General features: G+C 44.5%; 1 pseudogene; it reads right to left on the bottom strand.

The window, feature by feature from the left end:
• Positions 1-9,009: 9,009 nt before the first annotated feature.
• On the bottom strand, positions 9,010-10,176 carry LOC147663868 (zinc finger BED domain-containing protein 6-like; annotated as a pseudogene).
• Positions 10,177-10,672: the final 496 nt, after the last annotated feature.

Below are 10,672 nucleotides of genomic sequence, written 5' to 3'. Positions count from 1 at the left end.
TGTAAGGGATTGGAATAGTTATCAGTACAGTAAGGCTGGTCTATCTCCGAGCAACTGACATATGTGGACATCAACTCGACAGGGTCTTGTGTTGCGTACCTGCGATACATTATACCTGTATCAGGTATAATGTCTGCAGTCTGGGCGTTCCAATGCAATAAGGGTAATAGAAGTGAAGCAGTGAAATCTTTGAGATTTCAATGCAACACTTCTAGGATTCTACTGCGTCAATATCTTGCACCTTGCTCACAGCAGGCGTTAGACTGACGCAGGTCCTTTTACATGGGCTTGCCCCATGTCAAAGGACACATTGCTGGAGTTGCGTCTGTTTTCAGACACACCCCAGCAATGTGTAACTCTTGCCCCTACAGATATGTTAGAAATACTGACGTATCTGTAATTTGTTACTACATGGTGCGCCGTACATTAAATGTGGCACATCTATTGTCACAAGGAGGGCGCAGTGAAAACTGTTGCATCGCTGTTTTGTCGTAGCGATGCAACAATGTTTATAAATGAGGCCCTCTGTACGTTTTGGAGGTCTTTCACCATCAGGTATCTACATAAAAAATTATGGGCAGCGTAAATGAAAATTGGACTTTAGTACCCTATGAAACCTCTATTAATCAATGCACATAACCAGAGAGCCACAGAATTAGATCTTGATTGATACAGTGGAGAATAGTGATGTGTATTTTTAGTGCTATGAAGTCGCTCGTTTGTCCCGATGACCGGCTACTCCTGCTCTGTTGCCCTTGCTGTAACGGCGAGACCAGCGGGTCCTAGGGGGTGGTCACCAGCGACGCTACCAAGCGCATTCACCCTGCCCCCCCCCCTGCCCCCTCAGGGGCGTAACACAGGCCCCCGCAGCCCACGTGGTGCGGGGGGGCCGATGCTCCCGGGAGCCCCCTTAGCACTGCAATCTGTCCGGAGAGCTCCTAATTGAGCCCGGAGGGGGCCCCTCTCCGTACCTTGCAGGGAGGCCCCCACGATTTTCGTTATGCTAGTGCCAAGCCCCCCATCCCCCCGGCCGGTACGTGGCCTGGTCGTCACTATTTCTTGCATTCCTTTTCAACCGCGGGCGGTCGGCCACGAGCCTTAGTTAGGGGGTTTACCGGGTTGAATACCGCGCAACTTTGGGATTGGGCCTGCTGCCTCCGCAATTTGTATTGGAAGGGAGCAGCAGGTTCTCGTGCCCCGCGGTGCCTCGTGCACAAATATGTAGAATAGTTGGTGACTTGTTGCTGCATTCAACATAGCTTCATTTCAAGGTAAATTTCTTCCGAGTGCGGTCGGCCATGAGCGGCTGTGAGGCTCCATGCATGGCAGGCTGCAGGGGGGGGGGGTGCAGATTCCCCTGTGTGCATCTGTCCTCTTCTGGGAAGTCTTCAAATTGTCACAATATGTATACCTGTTGCACCATAGGGTTTCCACGACCACTTTTGCTTCACCCCATGACCATGCCGTTTGTCAGTTTATTTTATTAAGTCATTCATCCTTTCCTTTTCACTTTTCCCTTCTTCCTTTCATGTTTATATTTTTAGCCCTGATGAGTCACATCTCCTTCACAGTGTGACGAAACAAGTGTCGGCTGGCTACCTCCTCACAGTACTGTCCATTGTTTGACTTATAAAAAACTTTATTCACAAGAAACTTGAATTTTACGCTTCCTTTTTCAAACATTTACTCTGCATAAGTAGAGAACGTAGTCCGCACAATCGAACCATCAACCACACGTGCGTGTGCACAGGACCTGTTTATGGTGTAGAGCAATAGCGGGAAAACTTCCGGTGCTGCGTGGTCCGGGGTACAGTTGAAGAACTGGGCTATTCTAAGGCCCAGCGGTGCCAGGGGACAACACCTGAAACCTTCGTGGGTTACCTGTTCCGGCGTACAAATCACAGAGACACGGGACACTTCCTTCGGCGTCAAAGATCAGCGTTTATTTACTGCAGGGATACAGAGATCGCTAGAAGTACAACAGAGTGTAGGTTCTGAGAGTCTGCTTCGAATTGCAAAAGTGGATCGCTCCTTTTATACACATTTTCGTCATTGCACAATATAACGAACAAAAGGTTAGAACTCAGTTCCCACAGTAAACTTCAAAAGGGTCGAATTCATGTTTTCAGAAGCCCGGAACATAATTACAGTAACATTGCCGGTTCCCAACTTTAAAAGCACGCTATCCCACAATTAGGCACATTCCACTCTAGTTGTAAATGGGCTAAGAGAAGAGACAGAAGACAAAGACAGACAGCAGATTGAAAAGAGTGTGGGGGCAATATCGGAAGCGCGATCACAAGATCAAAGGATTTGAGCCTAACACAGGCAAGGCTATACAATAGACCGGCACGGCAAGATGAGCCTCGAGCGGAGCCATCTGCGTTTGCCGTGTCATCCCCCTGGTCATAAAGACACACTCAAAGGAATATGCATCTTCCGCAAGAGTTTTTGGGATCCCAGGGTCATGAAGCGGACATTGTCCGTTCGCCGGCTACGTGAGGGCAAGAAACAAAATGGATGCCGTATCTAAAATGGAACCCGAGGGTTCAGATGGAGAAACCCATAAATAGGACGAACCCTTCCAAGTAGTGTAGCAAAAACGCGTACACCTACTAAACTTGTCATTTGCGGTTCATAGATACCAGACTCGTCCATATCCGAACATGCCCAAAACGTCGTTACGATTCTCATGGAACCTCACAGTCCAATCTGAATCAAGCGTGATCGGTGGGGTAAGGAGATTCAATCTTTCCTGAAGGGCTGGGTGGCGCGAGTGAATCGCTTTCCAGGCGTTGCTAGGAACCAGGGACCATGCAGCACCGGGAGTTTTCCCGCTGTTGCTCCACACCATAACCACGCTCGGTTGGATCCATAGACAAAGTCGAGTAACCCCACAAATCGGTTTCCCTTACACGGCCGACCTGTCGCGATATACGCACTGCCACCAACCCACTCAGTCCTGAAGATGATCCCAATTTTTACGGATTGAAACGCCATCGACTTGTCAGCAAGACCCTAGGCGCCCCTTACACAGTGGTTCTCGCAAAGATTGACAAACGTATACTAACTATTTCAAATCATTTTGAAACCACTCTGTTTTTATTCACTGTATATATTTATGCATAATCACCTTGCGCCGCTCACGCTGATCACTCTGTCACATGTGTCGCCGTAGTGTTATTCACTTCTTCACTCATGCACCTTGTACGACTTTGGGTTGTTATGCTTGAATTGTAAATTGCAGTGCTGATATTAACTGTAATTGCACTTGCCCGATCCTTTGAGATAAATATGGAGTAAATGATGCCGTGAGCACACATGACAAACATACAGAGTCTCCTTGTTTCTCACTTGATAATGTGGCATTCATATCCTTACTAATTGTCTACAAATTGTACCAGTTGGGATATTGTTCTATATATACAGTTCTCTAGCCCAATCCCAACAAAGTTGACGGTTTACCACTCCTGTGTTTTTATACAAGCCTGGGTGGGCGACACAATATGGGTGGATAGTGGATAGCAAGAATCATCAGCTGTGTTTGTGTCAAACACAAAGCCAAGGCGAGGAAGGAAGGAGTGGACACATGGGTGGTTGTTGGTGAAAGTGGAACCAGCTAAAGTTTGTTAAGTGATACCTAATAAATAATGATAGCCATTTACTTTTAATGGATGGATGCCCCCTGGATGGATTGTATTCATCATAGGTGGTGACTGTCACTGGATGCATAGTCTTACTTTTAAGATAATATTAAAGAAACTGTGCCAGAGTAGCAAAGCAGAGGGTCATCATATATTATATAAAAGTAGGATTTCATTTCAGAATACAGTTGATGACTCAGTAGTTTGCAAGCACATCATATATATTATCAAACGCCTTCCTCTGAATCCAAGGACCACTTCCTACCTATGTTATATTTTTTTAGATTTTCATATGTTTACTCACCAGTAATTGTCCACAATCCATAGATTGCTCCCCTCCACCCTGCCCCTCTCCACGTCACCATCTGCCAGCACTCCCACCTCTGACCGCTACTGGACTGATATGTCGTTCCATATAAGTAATGATCATTGGATCAATTCATAAGTATATTAATTCTGCCTTTTTGTAGTCACCAGAAGTCAGGGCCCAGTGAAAGTGAAATTGAGCAATTGTCCTTCATGTAACAGAGAGTGTATGGCCAGTTCTACCCGTGATTGAAAAATATAAGAGCTTCCCAACCTGCAGCTTAGTTAAAAGAGTAACAGGCATCTGCGTATCCTGTATGTTGCTGTTGGATGCAAACTTAGCTGACTGGACTACGGAAACACACTATACGCCGGTACCACCGCAAAACTCCAGAAAAAACTCCAACGCATCCAGAACGCTTCAGCCAGGCTCATACTAGACATCCCGCGTAAAGAACACATCTCTGGTCACCTGAAAAACCTCCACTGGCTCCCCGTAAATAAGAGGATTACTTTCCGCCTCCTAACCCACGCACACAAAGCACTTTACGATCTTGGGCCCGAATGCCTCAACACACGATTATCCTTCTACACCCCCTCCCATCAGCTGCGATCCTCCAACCAAGCCTTTGCCACGGTACCTCGCATCAACAAAACTACCATGGGAGGTAGGTCCTTCTCCTACCTGGCAGCTAAAACCTGGAACTCACTTCCCACTCACCTTCGCCTTACCCAGAACCACCTAGCATTCAGAAAGCAACTTAAAACTTGGATATTCGACAAGTAATTCCCCACCCTCCCGCTAGCGCCTTGAGACCCTATGGGTATGTAGCGCGCTATATAAATCTATTGACTTGACTTGACAGCCTATAACAAGGTTATCTAATTTATGTAACCTAGAGATACGAAAAAGACTGATGTTCTTCTGTGTACTGGAGTCCATCCATAGTACTACTAGTGCAAATATAATGCCGTAAAAAACTCCAACAAATGTTAGAGGCCGGGGAAGCAGGAGGATAGATACTTAAAGTTACCAGAAATGTTATGTTTCTTTCTTTATAGATACTCCTTCCAAAACACCATCACGGAAGGAGTTGGCAGCCAGGGCCTGGCAAAGGAAACTGCAGGCCATCGTGGAGGAATACCACCGGCTGGTGGCTCAGGCCGAGGAGGAGTTGGATGAGGAGGCGGTAGCAGCAGCTGCTGCCTCTTCCAATGCCCAGGGCCCCAGCCAGGCCCCGCCTGCAGGAGTACGGCACCGCGGTCAGGCAGCCGTCCCCCACATGGATGCAAATATAGGTGCCGTGCATTTCGGCAACAACTTCTCCTCCGGATGGCAAAGCTGGAGGGTCAATTAGAGCAGCGTGTGAAAATTCTGGTGGATAAACACCTTAAAGCCCGCTGATTATGAATGGACCCTCTTTATATTTGCCAATTTTTTAATACTTTTGTTGGAGGGTGGGAATTGGGTTTTGGGGTTTCTCTTGGACATTTGTTGGACTTGGACATTGGTTGGGGTTAGTTAGAGGGGTGGGTGAGGTGAGGTGTGGGATAGGCTATTTTCTTAATGGAAATAAATGTTATTTATTTAAACTTACACATATGATGTTAATGTTTTGTGGTGGGGTTACTGTTTCACAAATTAATGTACATTACACAAGGTTTACTTGCAGATGCAGGGCAGCAGCCAGTGTTTGATTTAAATAATTGGCCAATTTTGTAACATGCAAACAGATAGATGCGGTACTCCTCACTGAGTTATATTTGTCCTACTAGTACTACCAGTCATTCCTCCTACTCCATTACACCTCCCAGCAAACTTTACCTACCTGTGATTGTTGATGAATAAGTTTGGCACAGCAAAGGCTGCATGGTTTCCCAAGACAATGGATAAGATGCCGTGGTTGTGATGGTAGTAGTAGACACTGGCACTAGCATCTATAAACAAAAAAACAAAGAGACAGTCATTTGCCTGAGAGAGACTGTGGGAGTGGTAGAAAAGTACAGTACATAAGAAGACTGACAAACAATATTGCAACTGCTAAACTAAAAGAAAACAATGGTGTCGGGGACAGCCTAGTACAAGAAGATAAGAAGTTAAACTGTAGTCGTGTTGAAGGAGTCACTTAAACACAATCCTAATTCGTAAACTTTAATGCTGTAAAATTACATCCAAACAATGCCGGCAATTAATAAGATGTATCCGGTGGGTCCCTTTGGAAAATGAATTGGCTTGTATATACACTGAGCATTTGTGGGCAAGCAGAAGAAGATTCTTGCCCTGCCTCGTTGACATTTAATTAGTTTTGCTTTCCCCACATCTGCCCCAGCAAGCCTGTGATCAATTTTTGGTGTAGATTTAGTGTAGTCACATCACATCTCAATATAAAACCACACAGCCCGGGGGAAGAGGGTTAGTGTTTGATGAATGGATGGGAAGAGGGGTTTGGGGAAAGGTTTGACAAAGAAAAACAGTACGCATGGAGACAACAAAAGCAAAACTATGAAGATGATGATTGAGGATCCACTACCCAATAAATCTATAAACTAAAGGTAGAAAAAGGAAATGCATGCATGATGAAGATAACTTGATGGTTACTAATGAGTCGTACTTAACTACTACTACACAATTCGACACTACAAGGAAGTATTTATTATATATGACATTTGCCTTGGCTGTATGCCCTCAGAGAAATCCTCATTACATGCTGTACCGGCCTGAAAGCTAGCAAAGAAATTTATAAAATAGTTTTAAGGAGCAATTACCAAACAAAGTCACACAGTCGTAAAATGAATGCAGAGAAAAAAGAAATCAAATTATTAAAAATGCGAAAATGATACTAAAGTTACTGTATTATCCAGGTCCAAATGTGTAGTTGTATCTTCTCGACATATATCTTGGTCCTCCCTTCCAGGGACACTCTGAACATCATTCTTAGGTGCCACTGGGTGACTGATGTGAGTAAGGTAAGTGTGAGTTGTTGCTCCAAGTATAATAGCACTGGGTTAAGGCCGGCCTGTAAGTTATGATGGAAAAACAAAAGGGGTATTAAAAAATAAATGAACGAAAAAATAAAAATCAATTACGGTGTAGGGCAAAAACACAAGACTCGTGCACGAGAAGACTTTCAGACTGAGGCGACTTGGATACATTGTGTCTACTCTACTAGATACACAGCATTAATCTAGTGGAACAACAAGATCAGAGCCAGCACAGAACAGGCCCACGGCACCGGGCCGCCGGTGTGTCCGTGAGTCCGTGACCCAATCTCCATTTACCTTAATTTTTGACAGAGCCAGACATAAGGCATATACAGACAGCAACCTAGCATTTTCCAAATCAAGTGACTAAATCAATGCGCCACTGTCAGTCATCATACCACTATTCGACTCCACCACTGCACAGACATGTAGCCTAGGTCTGCTGTGGTTCTTGTTGATTGGTTGTGTTTACCTTTTATTCCACTTCTTGAAACGTATTCCATCAATCATCTCAGATCCTACTGACTGACTGCATGCAAAGATAGTATGGTCATCATCATCAGGTGTGGTACGTGTATGTATTGTCCAACAGACCAGCAGCAACTTGGTCTGTGAGTGACTCTAATTAAGTAAGTCCAGACTGCACCTGCAGTAGTAGTAGGAGTACAATTGGCTAATGCTAATATTATTAAACAACATAGAAACATTGACTATCACTTGAGTCACAAGTACTTTGTTATTATTTAAACTGCTAGTATAGTTCTACTTCATGCAAATTTGCTCAGAGTCAGCAAGCATCCAATGCAATGCATGGCATCATTCATTTCATATGCCTGTCTTGCTCTTCTCTTTGGCTTTGTAATCAACAGGTAGGGAGGAGGAATTCTGGTTCATTCAGTTTCCCAATCTTAATATATTAAGTAATCAAGTGAGAAAATGGACACTTGTAACTACGAGACCGTAGGTTGAATTGAATCACCCTCATAAAAGAGCAACAGGTCAATTACTTACACGCATCTAGTGCTGGTCCAGGTGTAGAGCCAGCACTAGACGCGGAGAATCCTCCTCGTGCGGCTCAGGACCAGAGAGTCCTAATGCACCCTGTTGAAGCGCGAGGTTTCCAGAATCAAGGAAACTGAAGCAAGCCAAAATAGAGTGCTTAGATTAACACTACTGAATACTTCACAAGTTGTGTAAGTAATTGACATGTTGTTCTTTTTTGTCTGTCCTGACGAATGCTCCGTAGACCCGGCTGGGCGGAATGGAGCAGAAACATGTCGACTCTGTCAACTAAGTATTATAAAGAGATCTAGTAACATGATCTCCAGTTATACCCATCATTGGTAATAACAAAACCTCGCCATTTTTATTAAAGTTTACCTGTGGTGAAGTTTTGCTTTTAAGCCATGATTTTCTAACTCACCTTCACCTTCCTTCTTGGGGGTGCCTTTCTATCTCTGGACACTACTCCCTAGACCAGAGGTTGCCTCTGGGTGAGGCAGGCATACAGCACAAATGTGGAAACCCAATGATAATGCCGTAACGCATATGTGGGGCGAAAAACGATATACACCGCACAATTTACATAGCGTTTATGAGGGTGATTCAATTCTTCTCTTTGGCTGTCAGATCAGAGATGCCGAGCCTTCTGAAAGTGATGACGAGTTTACTTTAGTTTTGGATGCCTGCTCAAGGTCAGACACTGAAGAGTTGTGTATGCCTGCAGACAGAGGTGGTAGCCTTAAGACAGTGATGACTTTCGAATTGGAAACAAAACAGAAGATGGCTATGGTCACTTACGTTTCACTTGTTATGAAGGGACTGTTAGAGGCTACATTATTGTACTATTCTCCATCGCCATCCAATGCCTGGCAAGATAGAAATGTATTTAGGGCGAGACAGGAAGATGGAGCAGGACTCTGAGGAGTAGAGTGGACAGTTAAATGCACAGACGTGCAACTTCAATAGGTAAATAAAAGTAAGAGACTGTGGAGATGGATTTGTTGTGGTTTGATTTGAACAACAAAGACAGATATACACACAAATAAAGAAAGGGAGAAAGTAACAATTTGAAAGCCTAGTTGTCAGGGAAGAGGAGCTCGTCCTCAAACCCTGGTGGGTCAGACAGAAGTAGATCATTTAACCCACTACTTATGTCTTCAGAGTCGCTCTCCTCTTCCTGCTGTGTTTCTGGTATTTTGTAGTCCGGTGGTATGAAGTGCTGATTCATTTTGATCATGGTTCACCTCTCCCCGCTTTTGGGCGAGAGATTGGACATTTTCACAGTTACAATGGCACCAGCAGCACTGAAAGCACGCTCCGAAGAGACACTTCTGACAGGGCAAGCCAGATACTTCATCGCCAGCCTGCTGAGCACTGGCCATTGGCTTCTTTTCCCATACCAGTACACCAATGGGCTTTGCTCCATGAACACCTCTGTTGTGCCATCCAGATAGGCCTGGACCATCCGCTCAATGTTCAGTGGTTCTCTGATTTGCTTGGCCTCTTTTGACTTAGCACCAGCAATGGACTTACCCATCCCTTTCTGTAGAAACCAAGCAGCTATTTTTTTTGCTGTGTCTGATGAATCAGATCCTGTTGGTGCTGTTGTTGATGTTATTGGTAGTGTCGGTGACTGCTGGGAAGCAAACGCACTGCTCTGTTGCTCTGAAGAAGAACTTGATTCTGGAATCTGCCCTGTAGTACTTGCACTGTCCTGGCCAGGCACTGGCAGGCCTCTAATTGAGAGCCATTCGTTTTCTAAATCAGTGGCTTCCTCAGCTATTAAAATTTTGTACTTGGCAACATCCCCTTCGGAAAAAGGAATTACTGCATTACTGTTCAGAAATAATTTGTACCCTGGATCCAAAATTGTGGCAGTAATGTAATGTCGATGTGACACAATGTTATTTTGAATCCTTGTATTGTCAGATAAGCGGACGGCTAAGGCGTTCGCCAAATAACATATGTCTACTTTGTCTTCCACACCTTCATATGTTTCAGACACCTCCTTCAGCTCTTGTTCTAGCATGTACAACAACGGGATAGCTTGGCTCATAGTGCAGGCCTCCCTGCTGACTGCATGCGTGAAGACCTCAAAAGGAAGTAGCATCTCTGTCAGGCATTTAATGAGGTCCCATTGCTACATCTCATTGGTCATGGCTTTCACAGTAGGATCCCCTAATCTTCTTGTCATGACATAAGCATTAAGAGGTATGTACTTCTCAAACGGACGATCAAGCATGTAATAAGTTGAGTTCCAACGTGTTGACACCTCCTGGATGAGTGCTTTGACTGGCATTTTATGCTCACATTGAATGAACCTTAGCTGCTTCCGGGGTTTAAAAGAATGGTGAAATGTGTGCATATTCTTCTGCAGGTGGTCAGTAAGTTGCTGACTTTGCTTTCATTATTCAGATAGTCTTGAACAACAATGTTAATACAGTGTGCCAAACATGGGACCCTGAAATAGCCACCATCTTTCATGGCCTTAACTACATTACTGCCATTGTCCATGGCAACAAAACCAATGTTAAGCCCTCTTGGTCGCAGCCATTTAAAGACCTTGATGTTAAACTCAGTTAAAATGCTTGCAGCAGTATGAGATTTCTCCATAGCAAACATGGCTACAGTTGCATATCTGCGAGACTCATTAAAAATCTCAACAGTGTCAACTCCTGCAGATAGCTTGTCTCTACCACCAGAAAAAGAGATCCAGTGTGCAGGTATGCACATGTAAT

This window comes from Lissotriton vulgaris, unplaced genomic scaffold (assembly GCF_964263255.1).
Source record: "Lissotriton vulgaris unplaced genomic scaffold, aLisVul1.2 SCAFFOLD_613, whole genome shotgun sequence".
NCBI lineage: Eukaryota > Metazoa > Chordata > Amphibia > Caudata > Salamandridae > Lissotriton > Lissotriton vulgaris.
Note: the sequence above shows the minus strand (reverse complement) of the source record. Positions and strands in the feature narration are given on the sequence as shown.